General features: G+C 40.4%; 1 protein-coding gene across 2 annotated transcripts in view; it reads left to right on the top strand.

Annotated features, from left to right (window-relative positions):
- Positions 1–857: 857 nt before the first annotated feature.
- Positions 858–25,010, top strand: part of LOC137571512 (bifunctional heparan sulfate N-deacetylase/N-sulfotransferase 4) — a 472,192-nt gene continuing 448,039 nt past the window's right edge. Inside the window, exon 1 of one of the 2 annotated variants that reach the window (XM_068280740.1) lies at positions 858–1,411. The gene's annotated coding sequence lies outside the window, so the exon portion shown is untranslated. The remainder of the gene's footprint in view (positions 1,412–25,010) is intronic. The other variant, XM_068280748.1, reaches the window with a different exon arrangement.

Raw genomic sequence — 25,010 nt, forward strand, 5'->3', positions numbered from 1 at the left:
AAAGTAAGAAAAATATTTGTACAAATAAAAACAAACAATGTGGGGGGGAGGGGGAGAGGGGGGGGGTTCAGACCCCACCAACAGAGAGCTCTGTTGGTGGGGAGAAAAGGAAGGGGGGGGATTACTTGAGTGCTGTGTTGTGTGGCCTTGCAGCTTGGTCTTAAAGCTGCAGTGGCCTATTTTACTAAAAGTGGCCTGGTCACTAGGGGGGTTTAGCACTGCAGTCCTCAGGAGGTTAAAGAAAAACATTTCTTTGTTACTTATGAAACAAATCCTGCAATAAATCTGCACTTTCTGCTTTCATGGCAGCAGACATATTGTAAACATTCTGTGCTTTCAAATGTGCTTATCGCCATGACAGTCAGGTGACATGGGTAGAGATCAAATTGCAACTTGTGATTAGACACAAATTAGGGGTAATTAAACAGGCAAAACTCTCTCTACAGGGTGCATTTCTCTGTTTTCCTTCTGCCATGTGCAAGCGTTCAGGTCCATTAAGCTATCTCACTACAGAATTCTAAGTATTCACTTGCCTGATAAGAAAGCTACAGAAAGAAAACAGTGCAGAGAGCTTTTCAGGCTGATTTTTTTTTCTTTATCAAACATTTTATGACAACACTGATTGAAGGTGTCATGAGCTGTGTGTGGTATTACACTTCTGCTTGGATATTACACAGCTGGTGTGTAGAAGAAGTATCCCAACTGTATAGTGACAGCTTTTGTGCAAATCCTTCAGGAGTTTCTAATAAATCACTCTGGTGTGAGCGGGATGCAGCTGATTCCAAATTAGCTTCTATTGGAAAAGATCCATGTGTTACATCCCACTGTCTGGATGACATCACAGCAGCTTCTAGTCCTTGAGAGTCCTGAGGGTGATCAGCTGAAGGAATTGGCTGCTTCTGCCAATCATAATACTGCAAAGATGCTGTTATAGTTCCAGTGATAAGAGCGAGAGAGGCGAGAGAGAGACTGAAAGCAGAGAGGGAAAGAACTGAACGTAAGCCCAACACGCTACAGCAGAGGAGAGAAGCAGTCAGCAGCTGGTGTTCGTGAGATTAAATAGTTTTCACAGCCTTTCTGTGTGTGTGCTATTCCTTGAATTCTCCCTGGTGGAATCCTCGTGTCCAAGGAGGAAGGTGCATTTTAGCGATGTGCTGCACAGAGGTGTGAATCATTCCAGCTGGTTGCCTGGCTCGAGAAACGGTACTGTTTTGTGCTGTGTGTATATCCGCGCTGGTATAAAACAGAAGGGGCTTTGCTGAAAGGAGTTCAGTGTCTTCGCTTGCTTGGCCACTAATCGGATGCTGAGGACTGACAGGTAACCTCTTACTCATCGGGATCTAGGGACCAAAGGCTTGTACCGAAGAGGCTGAGCTGCATTACGCTGGAAAGTGCAACCTTGTTCTTTTAGGTAAGTAACAGTTTCAGCATCAGCAGCAGCTGTGATGGTGTTTTGTTGGTGTTTTGTGTAGATGGTACTTGATCAGAGTCGTGCTTTTAAGAAAGGCTTTACAAGTGAACTGGCAAGTAATTATTTTCTCAAATAGCAAATGTCCCTTGTTATTTTCTGTTTCTTCTGATATGTCATTACTGCATTGTGTGGGTAAGGTGTACTCTCTCACACGTCCACCTGATTCCCAATTAAGCTCGTTAGCTTGCTTTCTGCCGCTGGCAAAAATGAGCATTGAGGAAGTTCATGATGAAGAATGACTACATGCCATTTGCTGGACATTACAACACTATCAGTAGCATATTCATGTCTTGCTTTTTGCATTGATTGCATTGTTTTACCTTTTTATTATTGGTGAGACTAGTGGGGTAAAGATAGATGGTTTGCACTGCTATTTATCTATGTGCCCTTTGCCAATCCATCTGCACGTTATTGATTCTTCTTTCTTATCCAGCTATGCCCCCTCATACTTAATGCTAGCATTTGCGAGCAAGGATCATCACTTGTGTTCTGTAGAACAGAAGTATATTTTCTTTGTTCCCAGCCAAACCAATAAATCAGCAGAACAGCGAGTGTAACATTGATGTCATATCTGTGCCAGCCAGTTCAACTTCACAGAGAGTTTATATAAAGTAAATCACACTTGCTCAGCACTGGTCATGTTACTAAACTGTGTGCCTGTTGTGCAGAAGTCATGATTATGTAGAGAAAGGAGAATGTGAATACTATGGGTATGATAAAAGAAACTATTCATCTTCTGTGTGTACCGAACGATCTGCTGTGTATCTAAACTGCAAAAGTGTAATGACATGTCAAAGTGCATTGACCTACATCTTTTCAATAAACCGTGCAGTCAGATCATTACAGCTGTTTCTTTCTAAGTTGTCTAATTGAATAACTTGCCTTGTATATGAAGTAATTATAATTTGTGATTCTGGAATCACTTGCACTATGCACTCTGTAAGCTGAAAGGATGTTGACTCTTTTTGATAGGAGATTTTTGAAATGCATTCCCTAAATATGCAGTAGCTGGTATACTGTTTTTTTTACTTAGCCCCAATCTTAACATCTATATTTAGCAGTAGTGCAAATAGTTGGCTAGATTTATTAAATAGGTGCACAGAAACTGGAGCAAAACAGTGGTTACTCTGAGCTGTGATTTATGAATAAACTGAATCGAACGTTGCAATAGGCAACTTATCTACTTTTGCTCTTGCTTTTTTTTAAAAGTCAGTCCCACTGGGTGCAAGTAAGTTGTGCAGAGTAAGTTGTGGTAGTGTAGAGCAGTTGCCCATAGCAACCTAGTAGGTTTTAGCTGTTAATTAAAACAATTGATTGGATAGTTGCCCCTTGTTTTTTTATTCCACTTGTATTTGCCCCAACCTTGATAAATCAGTCCTAGTAGTAACTGTAGAAGGTAAACACAAAGTGGAGTGGTTACATAAGTGGATAACTCATTTAAACTAATACCACTTTTACATATTCTGCCTTTCAGTATGTCAGAACATATTGTAACTGTAAATCTACTGGTTTCTAGTTTGTATTTATATTTCAAATGCAGCTCTTGAGGCCATTGAAAATTCAGCAGCTCGGTTAAAGATCCACTCAAGGTCTGTTCCATTGTTAATAAGTCTTGAAGTTACTCACATTAGGCATAGCATTAGAAGGAGTCATTACTTATTTACACATCTGTATTACTTTCTGCGTTAATAGACTGTTACCGTAAGGCAACACCTGCATCAAACCTCTCCTAAAAAGGCATGCCGCAAATAAGGCTTCTAATAAGAAAAGTACACAATTAGCGCAAGCAGAAGTAATACTTTGGTGTCATAGGCCTCATATAGATCTGTTCGATACATCAAGTCTCCTAGCACTTTATGCTTAACTACATTATTGTACCAGTCCACCAGTGGCTCAGTCACAATCCTCCCTGCTGCTGCAAAGTGTTCCAATTTAAAGTTTAAAGTGATTTATACACAGCTCTAGTCATACATTTCTAATCAGATGTTGTAACTTGCCAGTAGACAGTTCATCAGTAATTGCATAAAGGGAAATGTAATTTATCTGCTTTTATAGTGGTGGAGAGGCTTTTAAGCCCCTTAGGAGCTGAAGTGGTTAATGTAAGGTTGACCTTGTTCAGGAAAACACTTTGTGTGTTATTGATCAAATTTTCCAGAAATGCAAGACAAATCATAAGGAAAGACAGCTTCTTCAGCATATAAGGAAACAAATCTTATTCACATTCTTAAATCTCTAGTATGTATTTAATCTGTCTATCCATCTATTTATGTTCCTACCTTCCCTCATCCATCCATGGTTTCATATATCAATCAAGCTATATAAGATCTCAAAAGACTCAGCTACCATAACTGACAACTAACTTATTCAGCTCCCATCTCTAGCTTGCCAGCACTGAAAATATTATAACACATGGATGTCTGGATGTTATGATTAATACTTTTGTACTTTACTGTAGTCAAAAGTATTATTTTATTTATTACATCATCAACCCATAAATGGCAGTGGCATATCTACACATTCATAATTGTATTATGTGCTGGATTTTTGCTTATCCCAAAGTGTACCCTATTCGGCAGGCACCCATCAGATTACATACATGCATTCTTTTCTAATGAAAGCGGTTTTTATTTACTTTGTAAAAGATTTGATACTATGAAGGTGGACACTGAAATATTAAACTTTTTTATTTAATGTTAATTACCCCGTTTGTTTTGTCTGCATAGCATCTCAAAGCATCTATTGTGGCTTAGTAAAACTGTTCATATGTAGTTTGATGCCACAGGGACAGTCAATAACTGTTAAATGTTAGCTATGGAATGCCCGCACAAACACAACATTACGCTTCTTAGCATTTTATATGGTTTTCTAATGGCAATGACATTTTCTCTTGCATACATTGTGAAGTCTAAACCCTCGCACAAGTTAGACAGAGCAAACATGTATTAAACACTATTTAGAAAGATCTTATTCTGCTGAATTGCTTTAATATACTGGCCTATCTTGGAAAAGCATGGAATGACCCCTTAAAGGGAGCCTGAAGTGAAAAGGATATAGAGGCTGACATATTTATTTCCATTTAAAAATGGCCAATTGTCTGGCAGTCCTGCTGATCCTCTGTCAGAAATATTTAGCTATAGAACCTGGGCAAGCATGCAGATCCGATGTTTCGGACAAAAATCTAACACGATTAACTGAACGCTTGTTTCAGGTGTGTGATTCAGACACTACTGATGACAGAATGTTCTGCAGGACTGCCAGACGACTAGTATTGTTTAAAAGGAAAAAAAATGGAAGCCTCCATATAGCTCTCCCTTTAGATTTAGTTTTACAGAAATATAAAGTATATGTGTATTTACCCCCTATACACAACTGGGCTAACAAAAGTAGCATTTTTAATCTGTTTTTTTCCTTGTGTTATCTTCTTGTTAAATGAGGTGCTATAAAGTTAAACAATCATCTGGAATTTTGACTTTCAATTCTGTGCATTGCAGCGATTGGAAATGATAAATGATACATTTTTTTCAGCTTACCTCAATTGATAACTTTGTGGATTCTTTCAGGCTGGCATAGATATTTCTCCATTTAGACATAATCTCTCTAGGTAATATTCACTGAGATTGACACTGTTGTTTTGGCTCCGCTTGTTGTGAGAGAGGCCAAATAATGTGTGAGGCTTGACTGAATAAGTGACAGTCATACGTCATGCACAAGCCGATTGCTTCTAAGCTGAACATAAAACAAACCGTTGGCTAATTTATGTAAGAGCAGAATAATATAGCTGTGAGTATTGGAATCAGGGCAGCCTGGGATGAATTTGGATCCATTTGGTTTGATGTGCATATTTAGACTATGATTCTATCTGCATCACAGGGCTACTGTTAAGTGTGCACAATATCATTAAAAGTAAAGACCAAAGGATCACCCAGATTTGTAATTTGTATTTTTTAAGCAATGATAAACTTGATTACTGTTAAAAAAATGTATACATACTTTTTGGTCCCGTTTAAACATTTTGGCTGATATTTCCTCTTTAATAAAAACATAAGGAGGAATTTAATATTCATCTGTTTGTGTACAAGAGTAGAAGGCTTCAACTTTGTTGCCCCTAAAAAAAATCTGGCCTAAAAAAAATGCCCTTACAAACAACAATAGCATAGATGGTCTCTTTCATATGCCTTGCAAGCTAGTTTCTCTGTCTGTCTAAAAGAGTCTGTCTAAAAGAGTATCTGTCTGTCTAAAAAAAAGTATCACTTACCTTAGAGTTGTTGGTGTCCTTATCCACAGTGTGAGCGCCTCTGTGTTGGGCCTTGTACTTGCTCAGAGATGATTGCTATGCCTTATGTACACATCTGTGCACTCCTAAACACTCAGGTCTGCATACCTGAGTGTCTGCATACCCAAGTTGCTTTATGTGTGCTTGGGTGCCGAGCCTTTTGGAGGTTCCAGTGTCCCAGTGTCTCTTTAAGTGTGTTGCCAGGCTTGATGTAAACACAGATATTACATTTGCTAAAGATAATCCAGAATTAGTAGCTACACATAGGATGGCTATGTGTCTCTTTGTGTCCTGCTTCTCCCCTCTGTCCTTGACATGGTAATTTCTTTTGATCCTGATGTTTCTACAAAAGTCATATTTAGGCAACTGTAAATTTTTGAAGCTTTTCTGAGTTGTTTTTATGACTTATCCTTCCTACTATATAATTGCAAACACCATCTCAGCCCAGTGGCGTTGTTGACTTTGATAAACATACAAATTGTGGTCCAGTGGTTGAATGGATGCAAAAATAGCACTTTGGACAGATTTTCTGTAGACTTTTCTGTTAGGGGAAAATGTGTATCTGTAAAAAGGAAATAAAGTGGAGGAGCACATCCTAAAAGACAAACATCAATCCCATAACTTTAAAAGCATCAATGCAACCCCCCCCCCCCCCCCCCCGCCCTCCTCAAACACAAACACACACACCACCACCAACACCGCAAAAGAAACACAAAGTACACCAACAGTGGTGATTTTTAAGGAATGGTCAGTGCAGACTTTGCTGTTCACAGTTTTTTATCTGTAATTACAAATATGAATATACTAGTTATAACATCACTAAAAACTATTAGAAACATTTCAGTTCACAGTTACTATACTGTGAAGTTATTACTTCTTTAAATAAATGTAAAGATGAGGTACCATGCAGTGGCTTATTGCAGTAGTGCTGAATTTATCTCAATGCCCTAAACACTGAATCCAAAAAGCTCACTATTGATGTCAGTAGTAAAGTTACTGGAGTTGATTTGCTTCTTTGTACATTCTCCCTCTAAAGACACGGGCTATACATTGCTTGGGTTTGTGTCTTGTTAACTATTTTTTGAAACAAGCAATACTTTCAAGTTTAACCACCCTGGCGTTCTATTAAAATCGCCAGGGTGGTGGCGCAGCAGTTTTTTTTTTCAGTTTTTTTTTAAATCACGTAGCTAGCCTAGCGCTAGCTACATGATAGCCGATGTGTAGTGGCATCCCCTAACCCCTTCCGCTCGCCTCTGGCAATCAGAGCAAACAGGAAATCCTATTCAGAACGGGATTTCCTGTTTGGCTTCCCCTGTCGCCATGGCGATGATCGGGATGATGTCATTCATGTCATCCACGTCATGGCGTCGGAGGGAGTCCCGATCCACCCCATAGCGCAGCCTAGCGGTGATTAGCCAGGCTGTGCAAGGGGTCTTGGGGGGCCTGTAACGCGACGGGTAGCGGCGCATCGGTGGCGAGTGTCGGCGATCAATCACAACACGCAGCTAGCAGTGTTGCTAAAGTGCGAGCTGCATGTTTTTTAAAAAAATTGAGAAAATCGGCCCACCGGGGCCTGAGCAATCCACCGCGGTGGTCATGGGCGAGCAGAGCTCGTCATTACTGCCAAGGTGGTTAAAGGGGACTTGCATTGCAAAGAATACAGAGGCTGTCTTCCTTTCACTTCTTTTCTGAGTTACATACGGTACACACCTGCAACACGCATGCAGCGGGTGGAGTCAGACTAGAGTCAAAGCATGTGATCTTCATGCTCCTTCTGGACTAGTGACAAGGCATTACAGGCAGAGCATAAACTAAGAAGTTAGGCAACTGGAATTACATATTAGAGAATAAAGATGGCAGCCTCTGTATTCCTCTCTCTGCGGGTTGCCTTTATGTAAGCATTTTGAAGGTAGGTTGCTAGCTCCTGGGCTCATTTAGAGGAAATGTTTGTGGATCTCTTTTACATTTAGAAAATGTAGGGAGAGAAAAGTATCTATTCTCATCTTAAAACTGACTTCATACTGAGTTCGTATCAACTAGTACTGTCAGTGGCGTAGCTATGGAGCAATGGGCCCTGGTGCGAGTTTTACATCGAGCCCCCCCAACCACTCTATACGTAACAATTGATACAGCACAAAAAAACCTGCCAAGGTCATCTACTGTGTTAGAGGTGCAAGAAGGGAATGCGGATTAGTTTGTTAATGATTACTACTATTTAAAGCATCTATAGACGTTATTATTACCACCACAGGACCAATAAACAGCTTATACTTTGGTTTAGAAAGGGCCCCATGGGGCCCCTCTGGCTCGAGGTTCCCGATGCGGTTACTACCTCTGTAACTCCTATTGCTACGTCACTGAGTACTGTAAGGAGGATTGTATTCATTTGGCATACAATCATTTAAAAGTGTCTCTGCTACTTGACTACAACCCTCAAGATTGTGGAGCATCTGTTTATGATGATTTTGTTTTTTCATTATCCGCTTTACTTCATTTTTTTATTAATGGCTAGTTCACATTCAAGATGACATCATAACTGGATTCATTTATATATTAGGCTGGATGATGAGCTCAACCTGATCATAAACTTATATACACGTTTCTCTTGCCAGATGATAAACACCCTTTTAATTATTTGTCTTTCTCCAACAATCAATTCTCCAACATGAATTGATTACATAATGGTGTATGCATTTTTTTATTTGTCCAACAGCAAATAATCTTTTTATCTATCCTTATTCTCCAGAAAGTTGGAAATAAATGGCTCTTCAGTAGAATGATCATTTATTTTTTGGACATGCATGCAGCTATCACAATTTATATTTTATTCATTCTGGCTGGAACATTAAAGCAAACCTGAAGCAAAAATAAACTTATGATATGATGAAATGTATGTGTAGTACAGCTAAGAAATAGACCAATAGTAGCAAAGACATGATTCTCATGTTATTTCCCAGTACAGGAAGAGTTAAGAAGCTTCCGTTGTTATCTATGCAAAAGAGCTTCTCTGAGCTCTTCGACCCAACTTGGGTCAGCTACAGTGCTGTTTTCTGAAGCACTTAAATATCACAAAAACAGTTGGAGACAGATTTAGATGAGGTTTTACTGCAGGGAAGTTTGAAGCAGGGATGAGCAACAGATGAATTCCAAATAGGTTTTATTCGGTATTCATCCAGGTGATTAACACACCTGAATGGGGTGGGGGGTGGGGGGGGGGGGGGTTGGAGGCACGGGAGGGTTAAACTTACCCAGGAGCCTTCTGCTTTAATCCATCCAACAGCATGTCCCACGCTATGTTCCAATTCACAGTCACATGACTACCGCACTTCCTCCTTCAACCCAAAAGGAGAAAGTATGGTAGTCACATGACTGTGAAACAATCCATTATAACAAGAGGTTTTTCTCGCTTTAGTGTCACTTTTAATTCTTTGGTCAAAATACCAGTTTGATGTATGTCACACATTAGGCCCAATTACTATTATGCTACTACTTTTTAATCAGAATTTCTATGTCTTCCATGTAAAAAAATATAGCACCTCACCTCATCAACCAGTAACATTTCCTGATTGCACACACTTTTTTAAGCCTATATATTGCTATTGCACAAAAGGTTCAACACTATGAAGGTCATACAATGTTTGTAATGTGGTAATGAGCTAACCAGCTTTTATGGTTTTGGTAAGGGTGACTTTTTTAAAGTTACCAGTACATATGCTTCTCAGAACAATTCTATTGCATTGCATACACATAAAAAAAAAATATTCCCGTAGCACCAAGTACATATATGTAACAGCTTCATGAATACAGAACTAGATATAGTATAATGGCTATGTAACAAAATTCATGCGCAATCATTGATTTAGAATATAGTGGTATATAAAAAGGGTATTAGACTGCAGTGACGTAAATACAAGACCCATCACAGATTTACTTGGCAACTTACATCATCTCAGCTATATTTAGTTATCCAACCCTCTTGGTACCATCAGAAATATCTCAGAAGAAAAGAAAAATAAAACTAATGATTTAAGTTTCTGTGGGCTCCAGCAAGAATTTACTGTGCTCCTACTGACACGCTGCTTGAATTTACGTAATTTAATAACCCAACTTTTTATTGATTTGCCTTTTTGTGACAATGCAGTTTTGTTTTTTTATAATATGTGCATTCTTTAAAAGGCACTTCTGAAATGAGAACCTTTTAAATTTAAGTACATAGAACTTGGGCTATACAAATACATGTATTACAAAACTCAGCAATTCAATTGTTTCAGCGTAATCATCCATCCACTAACACTAGTTACAAGGAGTTTTTTTTGAATGGGGAACTTGATGGTGAACAAGACTTGCAAGCCAACATCAATTAGATCCATTGCTTTAACGTGCATATAATGATACCCATAGGAATATGGCTTTACTTGTCTAGACAATAGTTTAAACAGTAGTTTTTAAATGTATACCAGTTTAAGAGTTTAACAATATTTATTAGGCTCTTAACATTTAGACATGAGCAAAATGTCTGTTTTTTTAGGGTAAGGTGAAAGGTGCAAATATTTCCCTTATTGACCAATATGGAGGCTACAAAGAGGATCTTAAAGGATATCCGAGACGTCAGCCCTTAATAAAGGTATCAGCTACTTTGCCATGCCATGTATGCGTATTTGGGAAGGAAGGCTGCGCACTTGTAAAATCTTGCCTCTTGCAGCCGCGCTCTCGGTGGCTGCCAGAACACTGTGCGCGTAAGCACACCTGTCTCAGTGATGTAAGTGTGCGCACATGGCATCCTGGAAGCTGTCAGGAGTGCATCCACTGTGGTCAAGATCCTGCAAGTGTGCAGGCTTGCGTGGCCTGCCCAATTAAGCAGGCATGGTAGCTATTGCACAGTACTATTTCTGGGTCAAGGGTCCTGACCCGGGGGGGAGGGGGGTGTTAAAGGGGGATGCAGTCTGCTTCCCAGCTGCTTTACACACCAAAGTAGGTACATACTTTTATTAATACTTACCCTTTAAGACCTTTTGTGAGGCATCTTCTATACCCTTGAGATTGATGAGTAGTTCTGATGGGGAATGTGAGGTCTAATAAGGATTCTGGGCGTGGGAGGGAGGACAGAGTGGCATATTAAGGATGCTGGGTGCTGGTTGAGAGGATATAATGACATTTGGAGGGTGCTGGGGGTTGTGGTGTGAGAGAGGGGCTATGTTGAGGATCTGGGGAGAAGGAGAATAAGGGATAATGAGGATTCTGAAGGGGGTTGGGGAGGATATAGGGGCATATTAAGGGTACCGGGGTGGGTAGTGAGTAAGGAGGTGCTTACTGAGGGTATGGGGGAAAGTGAGTGCTAATGGGGGTGCTGATGGGGAGGGTACAGAAATACATTTTGAAGGTGCTGAAGATAAGTGAAGAGAAAGGGGGTTTACTTAGGGTTTAGGGTAGGGAGAGTAAGGAATATTGAAAAGAGGTGGATGTGGGGAAAGAGAGGATATTATTAACAGACTGGTGTGAGATTGAAGTGGGCTATTGGGGATAATGGGGAATTTGTAGAGAGGGACTTACTAGGGGTCTGGTGGAAGAGAGGTACTAGTAGAGAGAGCAGTGTAGTGGGTGCATCAGCAGTACTCAGCAAGGGTTGATTGGTGATGGGGCACAGGGAGAAAAGAGAGGGAGTACTCACCACTCAAGCCTCCTGTTGCCGACACATCCTCTTCCTCTCCCCTTGCTACTGGTATGCTGGCTAATGGTATGGAGGGGGCAGGGAAGAGAGTGCTCACAGAAACGTTTGGTCAGGGGCAGGCTATGCAATTCAGGGGTGGAGCCATGCAATTTGGGAGCAGAGCTATGTGTTCTGTGGTTGGGGCCATTTGAATGCACGGATATTTTGGAGATGTAGTAGGTGGATGGGTACGGCCCCTACATTAGCACATGTGGTTTCATTTGTGGCCACTGCTCCTACATCATTGGCTGTAGCCTTGATCACTTCACTTTTGCATGGATGTCACCCAATACAATGGTTACACTCTGGGTGGCCTGACCCCCTCTGCTCTGAGACAGGTATGCCACTAATATCCCACTAATAATACAGACATGAGTATCAGTGACAGTTTGGCTTTCCCTTGAGTTAATAAATACAGCACACAAGATGCACTTACACAAGAATGAGCAGAATATGCCCACATTTTACCTGTAGTCTCTGATCACAGGGTCATGGCCACTTGTGGCGCCAGGTGGAACTAGTAAGGGGCCAGTAAAGAACTATTCAGACTTTTTCTTGCAAAAAAAAAAATGCAGTTTTTCGCTTGCATGATTCTGTGTTTGAGATTTTAGGGGTCTTTTTGTGAAACTTTTCACAAGCGTTTTGCAATTTTTCTATGTCTTTGAATCCCAATCTTTGATTTGATATTTTACATGCATACCAATGATGGTTCTTTACATAAAAATACATCTCATTGATTAAAAATCTGCATTGGATGTTTGTGCAAAATGTGTAATTTTTTCTGTGATATTTCTTAAGCCATGCATTGAGACACAAACTGAACATTGAAACAACACACAATAAAAGCAAACTCGCCATCCCTATATTGAATGCAGAAAAATTGCAAAACACAAATTGCATATTATTTCTAAGACACTGCATAAGCACTAAAGCTTGCTTTTGATTGGCCACCCCAACCCTGCTGAGCTTTGTATAAATGCAGTGTTTGGCATTATGGGTAAAAGGTTTGACCAAATGTGTGTATGCAAACCGCCTACACTAATCATAAAAATTAATACAGCTTTAATGAAACAATAAAAAAACAAAAAACGTATGCATCCATACATTTATAACTATGGCATTTATCAATAAAAACTGTGATTTGCTAACCTTACTCGATAAAAGCTATTGTAACCCCCTGCTTTATTTCAATGAGCATCTCATTCTCAAAAGTGAATGAATGTATGTCGATACAATATCTCTAGACCACCGCTAGATGTCACTATAGAACCAGCAATAATAATCCCCCACATATATAAATGTACTATATATATATATATATATATATAGTGCATGTATATATGTGGGGGATCGCCATGCATATCTTTAATAAAGACTCACTGCAGAAGCTACTACATACTCATTCATAAGATAATGTGCTGCTCTCTGATGAGGCAAGAACATCTCAAAATGTGGAGGTATCAATTCAGCATGATACTGCTGAGGAAGGGGTCCAATAACACTCTAAGGGCCATATGCAATTCACTTTTTCACCTGAGTTTTCTCCTAGGTGATAATTTTAAACTTGTCAATAAAATGCCTTTTAGGCTACCAGAAAGCAAGAAAATACTCAAAATAATTTTGATAGCACCTTTTCAGCTACTTTTTGGTACTTTTTTAGTTAAAAGGTGCTGGAAAGGTATTTTAAATTGAAGATGAAAAATTATCTCCTGGGAGAAAAGTCAGGTGAAAAAGTGAATTGCATATGGCCCTAAGTCTCAGACAGTAGTGTTTCCATCTGATGACACTGTTGGTGATGAACAATAATTGGAGGCTATAAGAAAGAATCTGTGTACCCCCCCAAACATATTTGCATGTGTGCGTGTCTTCTGCATGTGTGTTTTTTATCTTATTAAAATGTAATGATGATCTGTCTTCCCATGACCCCTTACACATAAAAGTGCTAGTGATTTATTGTTGTGTATGTAGGATGTAATGTTTATTTCTTTCATTGTGCTATTTTTTAACAGCTTCCATATGACAAATTAACCAATTCATTGTTGGTCAGGACTATCTGAGTGTTGTTTTCTGAACAGGAATGCTGTGGAGGCTGTGATTTCTGTTCTAATAATAGTTTGATCCCTTCTCAGAGTTCTTTCTGTGCATCTCTGTAATGATCATCGTGTAAGCATCTAGCTTGGGGGAGTGACTTCAAAAATGCATTGTGTACCTATATACTGTACATGTCCATCTATATGATGTATATGGTCTTTACACTTGCAAACCCTGAAATTAACTCCATACAATGTAATTTCTGGGATAAATGTTATTTATGACATTGTCTTTTAGGCCTCTTTCACAGTGGGACGTTGCGTTTAATGCGACGTTAAAGTCGCACAATATGCCCCTAACGCAGCACATGTAGGTTATGAAATTGAACGTTATTTTGCACTGTTATGTGTCTCTTGGTGCGCCGTTTTCGTCGCGTACTGATGGAACGATAATGGCGCATGCATTACATTTAAAGGGACTCCGAACAGTGCAGAAACTATGGAAAGATGCATATCATTTTAAAGCCCTCTTTCTCCTCTTTCCAATTATATATAAATCGTTGCCCTACGCCTTTCAGTTTTCGCTATTTTCGCGGCCGCAATTTCAATCGCGAAAATAGAGAAAACTAAAAGGTGTAGGGCGACGATTTAGGTGTCGCCAGAAAGAGGAGAAAGAGAGCTTTAAAATGATATCCATCTTTCCATAGTTACATTGTATTACACAGGGCGACTTTTTCTGCTGAATGGAGCTGCTGACTTTGAGAAAAAGTCAGCAGCTCCAAAAATCGCAGCCGTGGCAATTTCAATCGCGATAATAGCAAAAACTAAAAGGCGTAGGGTGGCGGTTTATATATCATTGGAAAGAGGAGAAAGAGAGCTTTAAAATGATATGCATCTTTTGATAGTTTTTGAACTGCTCGGAGTCCCTTTAAAAAAAAAAAAAAACATTACTGAGCATGTGCAACAAACATAACGCAGCAGATACATTGCTAAATGCACAGCATGCAGCACTTTTTAATAACGCTGCATGTTACACACTACGCAACGTGTGCACTGTGAATGTCGCACAGACTTTGCATTGCTGTGCATTACTCTGCGTTAAAGTGAACCTAAAGCCACGGGAAAAAAAATGAGATGAACTCACCTGGGGCTTCCCTCAGCCCCCTGCAGCCGACCGGTGCCCTTGCCGTGCTTTTGCGATGCTTCTGCACCCACCGGCGAACACTTCTGGTTTGGCCGTCACCGGCCGACGGGCATGAGAACGCGAGTGATTGTTCGCGTTCCCAGCCTTTATTTCGCCCCCTATGCCGCTATTGCGGCCATGCAGAAGATCCACTGACAATAATATTAGGCTTGGCTGGTGCTTTTAAGTATAAGGGTCAGACATACACATATATAAGTAGATACATATTTTTTCTGCTTACATAACATATGTATTGTACTGTCCACATTTGACTTCAGTGAATTTTATATAGTAAATTAAGAGGAAGCTATTCCAGACATTTTCCATCTTTATTGTCTGAGTGAAGCCAATCCTAAATGACATTTCCTCCCTTACTCTTTTTTCTGCTCTGCCTGAAATGGCGTGTGCATTGCCAGCCCTCCTCCCCACTGAGGTCTGTACTAGGAAGAGCACTGTCATATCTAGTGTTCTTTGTAAACACATGTAAACAGAGCATGAGAGAATACATCATATCTCAGCAGCTTCTGCAGAGAGGTGAGGTTACTTAGTATCACAAAATCTCCCTAAACTGCCCTCAGCCAATCACTGATGAGCAGGAATGTGGGAGGGGTAGAAGGGGAGATAACAAGGCTTTTTTTTTTTAGCTTACCTCTCTACAGAAATGTATGAGAAAAAAGCTAGTGAGAACTGAGATAAGATTAATTACAGCAGACACATTTATGAATATATTGGAATGCTTGCAATGCAGGGTCATGATGCAGACTAATAATAAACACAGAGCAGTGGGTAATTGGAATTCGATTTTATGGCTTTTAATCCTTCTTTAAGAAGTTGGGGAGTGGCACTTTTAGACCCATTTCTCATGGTCAGCCGAAGGCAATGAATCCACTTGTCAGCTGGGTAGTACTAAGTACAGGCACTGGGTAGCACTCAGTACAGGCAGATGGTAGGCATCTGTTTCATGGAGGCTCATCTGAGCATTGCTGTAGCCACACTTGGAAGTTACATTATACAGTTTCTTGCTAAACCAGATAAGTTACATATAGTGATGAGTAGAAGTGTTAGCTTCCATTCCGCCAGAATTTTTAGCTTATTTTCCAACACTTCCAATACCGTAAGAATGGCTCCAGACTCTAATAAGTGACTATAAATAAATTTAATAAATAAAACTGAGTATACATAAATGTATTTAAAATACATTTATTTTGCGTTTTACGATATGGAATTCAATGTTGTTTCAGTATTTCTATGGAAAAGAGTGTTAAACACTGAAATGCAATGTGCTATGCAGGAGCATTGCTAGGAACATTTGGGGCATCTCTGGGCACTAACAAAGAGGAGTGGTGCAAACCACAGCAAAATAATAAATACATGTGCAATACATTCTTCAGAGTTTTATAGAAACTCTATGTAGATGCTTGTAAAAAGTACAATAAGGTTGTATAAACTGCTCTCCCATTTGCTGGTAGCTGTTGTCTTGTACATAGCTCTGGGATAGTTGCATCAAATGGGTTGTCAGTTACTTAACTCCACATGCTTACTGCTTGAAATACTTTGTAGACCTTTCTTGGATAAAGGCCTGACAAAGAGTTTATACAAGCTCTAAAACAAACTTGTGCCATTGCCTATTTACATTCACAAGCCTAATCTACAGAGATTCTTTAAAGATGAGCTGTCAACCATACTATCTCAGAAGAAAAAACACATATATAAGTAGATAAATACTTGCTTTACTTACATAATATATGTAGTGCACTGTCCACATTTTGATGTAGTGATTTTTCTATAGTAAAAATAAAAATAAATCCTTCTTAAGCTGCATACTCACCACCCGACAGCTCCTACAATGCGCCCTTGATGACGGTGTCATGAGGCTATGAGGTCATGCAACGCTACACACCGGGAGTGAACGAGACTTCAAGTGATTGCGGTATTTTGTGGTAGGAACTCGTAATGGCTACATGGACTGCATACAATATGTAGAGGATAGGCAACCTGTGTATCTCAGACAGCTGCAGCAAGCTTAAAGGATACCTGGAAGAGGGATATGGAAGCAGCCATACTTATTTCCTTTTAAACAATTCAAGCTCCACCGGCATCCTGCTAATCTCTTTAGTTGCAGTAGTGTCCGAATTATACACCTGAAACAAGGATTAGGCTAACCCATTCAGACTTCAGGCTGGGTTCACATATGACATAACATAAAAAAGTAGCGTTTTAGGATGGGGCATTTACTTTACGTTGCGTTTTACCGCATTTTTGGTGCATTTTGCGGTTTTGTACGCAGATGCGTTTTTCATGCGTTTTAATGCATTTGCGGTTCACTAATGTAACATGCATATGCATTTTGTATGCTTTTTTTTTAAATGTATACAAATCACTAGGAAGACAACAGGAAGCGGAAACACATCAGAGATCTTTACTTTTTAATTAAAAACAGGCATGAAAAATGCAATGCATATGCGTTACCATAGACTTTCATTATGTGCATTTTGGCAGCCAGTCTGCATATTATGCAACACTACCAGCGTCTGCAAAACGCATACTGTAAAAACGCAATGAAATGCAGCTTCTTCTGCACCCCAAAGACTAACATTGCTGCATAAAACGCAGCGTTTCCAGCTATGCTAGCGTTTCAGCTATGTGTGCACCCAGCCTCAGTCAGAAATATCCGATCTGCATGCTTGTTTAGGGTCTACAGCTAAAAGTATGAGAGGCAGAGGATCAGCAGGACAGCCAGGAAATGTGCATTGTTTAACTACTTCACCCCAAAGGACTTTTTACCCTATTGGACAAGAGTGATTTCCCCCCTTTCAGTGCTCATCCCTTTCATTTGTTAATAGCTTAATCACTACTAATCACAATGAAATGATCTATATCTTGTTTTTTTCACCACCAATTAGGCTTTTTGGGGTTGATATTTGTTTTCAGTAATTACTTTATTTATCTGTGCATCTTAAAGGGAAAAACAAGGAAAAAATGAAAAAATACACTATTTCTCCAATTTCATCCCCTATAGTTTTAATATAAACAATGCTACTGTACATAAAACCCACACATTTTATCTGCCTATTTGTCCTAAGATTTTAATTATGTCCCTAGTACAAAGTATGGTGACAATATAGTATTTTGAAATAAAGGTGTATTTTTTCTATGGTGTTTTTTTTTCACTAATCTCACGTGCACGTGCGCGGGAGCATTCAGGAGTGTACACGTGCACAGCGGCAGCAGCACTGTTTGACTTATAAAAACGTCCTGGAGCCGTTAAGCAGGACATTTTTATAAGTCTGCTTGTCTTTAAGTGGTTAAAAGGAAATAAATATGGGAGCCACCATATCCTTATAGCACACCTGACCTGAAGCAAAGCTACACACACACACACACGCACGCACACACACACACACACACACACACACACACACACCTTATTGCTAATATATATTAAGTAATTATCTTCCAATACAAAAATAGGAATTCCAGAGACATAAGGCACAAATTCTACAAAATAAATGTGAAGGATCTATACTTTTCAGTGCTACTAGCTGCTTATGTACCATAATTATAATGGTACTTGTTTATAAAAGTAGTTTATTTATTATTTGGTATTTGGCAATATATTTCTATAGCCAGATACAATGTCATTAGGTATGAACCTTTTAATATGCATAACTACAACAACAAATATGGTTTCTTTTCTTTAATGAAATATAGGTTTTACTTTAAATCTTCAGCTAAAAGCCACTTAAAAAAAGCCATCAGTGCATTTTTTTAATGTAAAAAAACACTATTTATTGGCATTATCCAATTCAATATGGAGAATAATTTAATATTTAAGCGATTTCCAGTCATTTCTGTTACCTGCCTACGTAAATAATATAAAGAAATGCATAATTTTAGTACTTTAACTACTTTGGCCTCCTGGACGTAGTAGCTATGCCCAGGAGGCCATGTGAATGTCCGCGCGCTCCCGCGGCCGATCGCGCGCGTGCACGCACGCTCCCGGCTGCGGTTCGTTAGCCTGGCAATCAGTGAATCGGGCTATGGTGCCCGATCACTGATTCCTCTCCCCCGCTGAAAAAGCGACAGCTTCTCTCGGACGCTGTGCTTTTTCTGGCTGTAACGTCCCCCATACGTCGCTCTAAGCGTATGTTACACTTAGAGTGACGTCATGTAAACAAACTCATGGCCACCATCTTGTGGCCAAAAAGTAAAACTACAACTACAAGTGAAAAAAAAATAAAACTCAAGACACATTTACATTATAAAACTATGGCTTACATCCCACCCTCCCAAAAATACCCAAATAAAATGTTTATTACAAAAAAACAAAACATTACAATAAAAAAAAGCTTAATATTTATCTAAGGGTCTAAACTTTTTAAATATCAATGTAAAGATGAAATATTTCAAATTTTTTTTATTTTAAACTTGTAAATAGTGATAGATGCAAAACGGAAAAAATGCACCTTTATTTCCAAATAAAATATTGTCGCCATACATTGTGATAGGGACATAATTTTAATGGTGTAATAACCGGGACATATGGGCAAATACAATACATGAGTTTTAATTATGGAGGCATGTATTATTTTAAAACTATAATGGCTGAAAACTGAGAAATGATTTTTTTCCATTTTTTTTTCTTATTCTTCCTGTTAAAATGCATTTACAGTAAAGTGGCTCTTAGCAAAATGTACCCCCCAAAGAAAGCTTAATTGGTGGCGGAAAAAACAAGATATAGATCAGTTCATTGTGATAAGTAGTGATAAAGTTATAGGCTAATGAATGGGAGGTGAAAATTGCTCGGATGCATAAAGTGAAAACGACTGAAGGCTGAAGTGGTTAAGGCATCTTTCACAGTGCGACGTTAAAGTCACACGTTATAAAATACTTTAAAGTGAACCTAAAGCCACGGGAAAAAAAATGAGATGAACTCACCTGGGGCTTCCCTCAGCCCCCTGCAGCCGATCGGTGCCCTCGCCATGCCTCTGCGATGCTTCTGCACCCGCCGGCGAACACTTCCGATTTGGCCGTCATCGGCCGACAGGCATGGGAACGCAAGTGATTGTTCACGTTCCCTGCCTGTTTATCGCCCCCTAAGCTGCTATTGCGGCCTCACTCGCGTTCCCATGCCTGTCAGCCGGTGACGGCCAAACCAGAAGTGTTCGCCGGCGGGTGCAGAAGCATCGCAAAGGCACGGCAAGGGTACCGATTGGCTGCAGGGGGCTGAGGGAAGCCCCAGGTGAGTTCATCTCATTTTTTTCCCGTGGCTTTAGGTTCACTTTAAAGTATTTTATAACGTGTGACTTTAACGTCGCACTGTAGGCAGGTAACAGAAATGACTGGAAATCGCTTAAATATTAAATTATTCTCCATATTGAATTGGATAATGCCAATAAATAGTGTTTTTTTACATTAAAAAAATGCACTGATGGCTTTTTTTTGTGGCTTTTAGCTGAAGATTTAAAGTAAAACCTATATTTCATTAAAGAAAAGAAACCATATTTGTTGTTGTAGTTATGCATATTAAAAGGTTCATACCTAATGACATTGTATCTGGCTATAGAAATATATTGCCAAATACCAAATAATAAATAAACTACTTTTATAAACAAGTACCATTATAATTATGGTACATAAGCAGCTAGTAGCACTGAAAAGTATAGATCCTTCACATTTATTTTGTAGAATTTGTGCCTTTCGTCTCTGGAATTCCTATTTTTGTATTGGAAGATAATTACTTAATATAGATTAGCAATAAGTAGTGTGTGTGTGTGTGTGTGTGTGTGTGTGTGTGTGTGTGTGTGTGTGTGTGTGTGTGTGTGTGTGTGTGTGTGTGTGTGTGTGTGTGTGTGTGTGTGTGTGTGTGTAGCTTTGCTTCAGGTCAGGTGTGCTATAAGGATATGGTGGCTCCCATATTTATTTCCTTTTAACCACTTAATGACAAGCAGACTTATAAAAATGTCCTGCTTAACGGCTCCAGGACGTTTTTATAAGTCAAACAGTGCTGCTGCCGCTGTGCACGTGCACACTCCTGAATGCTCCCGCGCACGTGCACGTGAGATTAGTGAAAAAAAACACCATAGAAAAAATACACCTTTATTTCAAAATACTATATTGTCAGCATACTTTGTACTAGGGACATAATTAAAATCTTAGGACAAATAGGCAGATAAAATGTGTGGGTTTTATGTACAGTAGCAGTGTTTATATTAAAACTATAGGGGATGAAATTGGAGAAATAGTGTATTTTTTCATTTTTTCCTTGTTTTTCCCTTTAAGATGCACAGATAAATAAATAAAGTAATTACTGAAAACAAATATCAACCCCAAAAAGCCTAATTGGTGGTGAAAAAAAACAAGATATAGATCATTTCATTGTGATTAGTAGTGATTAAGCTATTAACAAATGAAAGGGATGAGCACTGAAAGGGGGAAAATCACTCTTGTCCAATAGGGTAAAAAGTCCTTTGGGGTGAAGTAGTTAAACAATGCACATTTCCTGGCTGTCCTGCTGATCCTCTGCCTCTCATACTTTTAGCTGTAGACCCTAAACAAGCATGCAGATCGGATATTTCTGACTGAGGCTGGGTGCACACATAGCTGAAACGCTAGCATAGCTGGAAACTGTAACGATTGGTGTCAGCAAGAGGCACAAATATCTGATTAAGTGGTGATATACAGAATCACCACTAATGCAGATATGTTAGAGTGAAATAGTAAGTATCTTCCTGATGGTAAATCAGCGGAAGGCTCACTAACACGGTAAGTGCCTGAAATGATCTACTCAGACCAGTGTCACACCCCGAACCTTGATTATTGGGGATCCGCAGTATCGCCAATAATACAAGGATAGACCCGATTATATAGCAATCTGCGGAATTGCTAATAATGCGGGTAGATGTAAAGCAGTGGACACACGAACAACATGAAAATATACAAAGCAGTAAATATTCACAAAGTTGTGGAAATATCCACCACACGGCAATTCCTCAGAGGTGTGGTTACCTCTGAATGGGAACCCCGTGTGTGAGATCCCCCAAAGTGGCAGTGGAGGAATCTCGGCCTCTGGCAGTAACGGTCTGCTAGGGCCGGCGTCTCAGGGAGGCAAGCCTCAGATAATAACCCAACAGTAGGAGACGTTCCACTGAAGGGAGCAAGGTCAGACAGAAAGAGGTTCGGCAACAGTACAGGCGGCAACAGTACAGAGACGTGAGACGAGAGAATAGTCAGGAACCAAGCCAATAGTCGTTAACGGTACGGGCTGGCAGAGTACAGAATCAGGAAGCAGAAGAGAAGTCAAGACAGGCACAGAATCATACACAGAGAATCAATAACAATAATAATAATCTCCTAGTCTAGGTGTGAAGTCCTTGGTTTCAACACCTGGGATCTAGTCTAAGGTCTGAGTGCTGACACAGGGTATCGCAAACACAGACAAAGTGTGACTGAAAAGCACTTCCTTATATACTGCCTGGGAGAGAAGTCTCCACCCCAGGCAGCAACCAATCAGAGCAGGCTAAAATGTCAGCTGACCTCCAGGTCAGCTGACACGCTTTCTAAGAGTATAAAGGCGTGTCTGGTGTGCGGCCGCACCCCCTAGAGGCAAGATGGCAGAACCCTGGTGAACAGCATGTTGGTGAGTTTGGAGCAGAGTGCTCGGACGGGTGTGCGCAGCGGATGCGGACGAATTTCCGCATCCCGCGTTGGAAGGTCCGCTTGCCGGACTGGATGCGACCATATTTCCGCAATCCATCCGGCGTTGCAGATTTTTCGTTACAGTACCCCTCCCTCTAGGCGTGGACTCCGGACACGTCCCACCTGGCCTGTCAGGATGGAGCTCATGGAACCGTCTCCTAAGTTTATCAGCATGTAAATTACCTGCTTTGACCCAGGATCTTTCCTCTAGACCGTACCCTCTCCAATGCACCAAATACTGCACTGAACCCTGAACTCGTCTGGAGTCCAAGATCTCCTCAACCTCCCATTCAGGCTCACCATCAACCATGACAGGGTGAGGAGGGGGGGAATCCACCTGAACAGCTGGTTTCAGGAGTGACACATGAAAGGCTTTCCCCACCTTTAGAGACTGCGGTAACCTGACTCTGTAAGTAACACGATTAACCCTTTCGGAAATTGGATATGGTCCAATATACCTGGGCCCCAGTTTCGCGGATGGCTGCCTCAGAGCTATATGACGAGTTGATATCCAAACTCTGTCTCCTGGTTTAAACTCCCACTCCGCAGACCGTCTTTTATCTGCCTGCCTCTTCTGTATGATGAAAGCCTTTTTTAAATTTTCTCCGACATTAGCCCAAATCCTCTTGAAAGATTCCTGCCACTCCTCCAGGACAGGGAATGGAGAGGTCGACACTGGCAAAGGAGAAAATTTGGGAGATTTCCCATTGACAATTTGAAAAGGCGCATAACCAGAGGACTCATTCCTGAGATTGTTATGTGCGAACTCAGCAAATGGTAGAAACTCCGCCCACTGGTGTTGGGCGTCCGCCACATAACATCTCAGGAACTGTTCCAAAGATTGATTGGTCCTCTCTGTCTGGCCGTTGGTCTGTGGATGGTAACCTGATGAAAAGGACAACGACATACCCATCCCCTTACAGAAGGCCCGCCAGAACCTAGAGACAAACTGGACCCCTCTGTCTGAGACAACATTCTCTGGAATGCCGTGTAATTTAAAGATATTTTGAATAAAAAGATCTGCTAATTTTTGAGCAGTAGGGAAACCACTCAAAGGCACAAAGTGGGCCATCTTACTGAATCTGTCTGTGACCACCCATATGACAGTCTTTCCATTGGAATCTGGAAGTTCTCCCACGAAGTCCATGGAAATATGTGTCCATGGCTCCTGAGGGGAGGGCAGAGACTGCAAAGTTCCAACTGGAGCCAGTCGGGAGGGTTTGCTCCTGGCACAGACGGTACAGGTCTTAACAAATTCCTTGCAATCTTGTTGTAGAGATGGCCACCAGACAGATCTACACAACAATTCTTGGGTTCGGGTAATGCCAGGGTGTCCAGCATTCTTGTGTCCATGAAACAACTGCAGCACTTTGGGACGTAAAGTACAAGGGACATAAAGAACCCCTCTTGGTTTCCCTTCTGGCACTTCTAATTGAAAAGGACTTAAGAGGCTAGGAAGGTCTTCAACTATCTCAGTGGCTGCCAGGATGATCTCTTTCGACAGAATACTTTCTGAGGAAGGAGATGGAGCAGTTTCAGGTTCAAAACAACGAGAAAGGGCGTCCGCTTTAACGTTCTTACTCCCTGGTGTGAATGTAATTATAAAATTAAAACGGCAGAAAAAGAGAGCCCATCTAGCCTGTCTGGGGGTGAGTCTTTTAGCTTTTTCAATGTACTGTAAATTTTTATGATCCGTGTACACAGTAATTACATGCTCCGCCCCCTCTAACCAGTGGCGCCACTCCTCAAAAGCAAGCTTGATGGCTAATAATTCCCTGTTTCCAACATCATAATTTCTCTGGGCAGGAGAGAATTTTCTGGAAAAAAAAGCACAGGGATGAAGCTTGCCCTGAAGTCCTGAACGTTGAGACAATACTGCTCCTACTCCAACCTCCGAGGCATCCACCTCCACTATAAATGGGTAAGCAACATCTACATGACGTAATATGGGAGCAGAACAGAATGCCTCTTTCAGAGAGGAAAATGCCACAACTGCTTCTTCTGACCAATGAGTGGCATCAGCCCCTTTTTTTGTCAAATTAGTAAGCGGAGACACCACCGAAGAGAACCCCTTGATAAATTTTCTATAATAATTTGCGAATCCCAAGAATCTCTGTAGTGCTTTAAGCCCAGATGGTTGTGGCCAATCCCTTACAGCAGAGACCTTTTTGGGATCCATGGACAACCCTGATGTAGAGATAATGTAACCAAGAAAGGCAATCTCCTTTACCTCAAAAACACATTTCTCTAATTTCGCAAACAATTGATTCTCCCTGAGTCTTTGTAACACATACTTCACATGTTGGCGGTGTTCCGTGATATTTTTAGAAAATATTAAGATATCATCTAAGTAGACGATTACAAAGCGACCCAGTACCTCCCTAAAAATCTCGTTGACGAACTCCTGAAAAACTGCAGGAGCGTTACACAACCCAAAGGGCATCACCAAGTATTCGTAATGCCCCTTGGGAGTGTTGAATGCCGTCTTCCATTCATCTTCCTCCCTGATACGGATCAAATTGTAGGCCCCCCTTAGATCCAACTTAGTGAAAACAGAAGCCCCGGGAACCTGTGTAAATAAATCGTCGATTAGCGGTAGTGGATACCGATTCTTAATCGTGATCTTATTTAGACCCCTGTAGTCAATA

This window comes from Hyperolius riggenbachi, chromosome 1 (genome assembly GCF_040937935.1).
Source record: "Hyperolius riggenbachi isolate aHypRig1 chromosome 1, aHypRig1.pri, whole genome shotgun sequence".
NCBI classification, from domain to species: Eukaryota; Metazoa; Chordata; class Amphibia; order Anura; family Hyperoliidae; genus Hyperolius; species Hyperolius riggenbachi.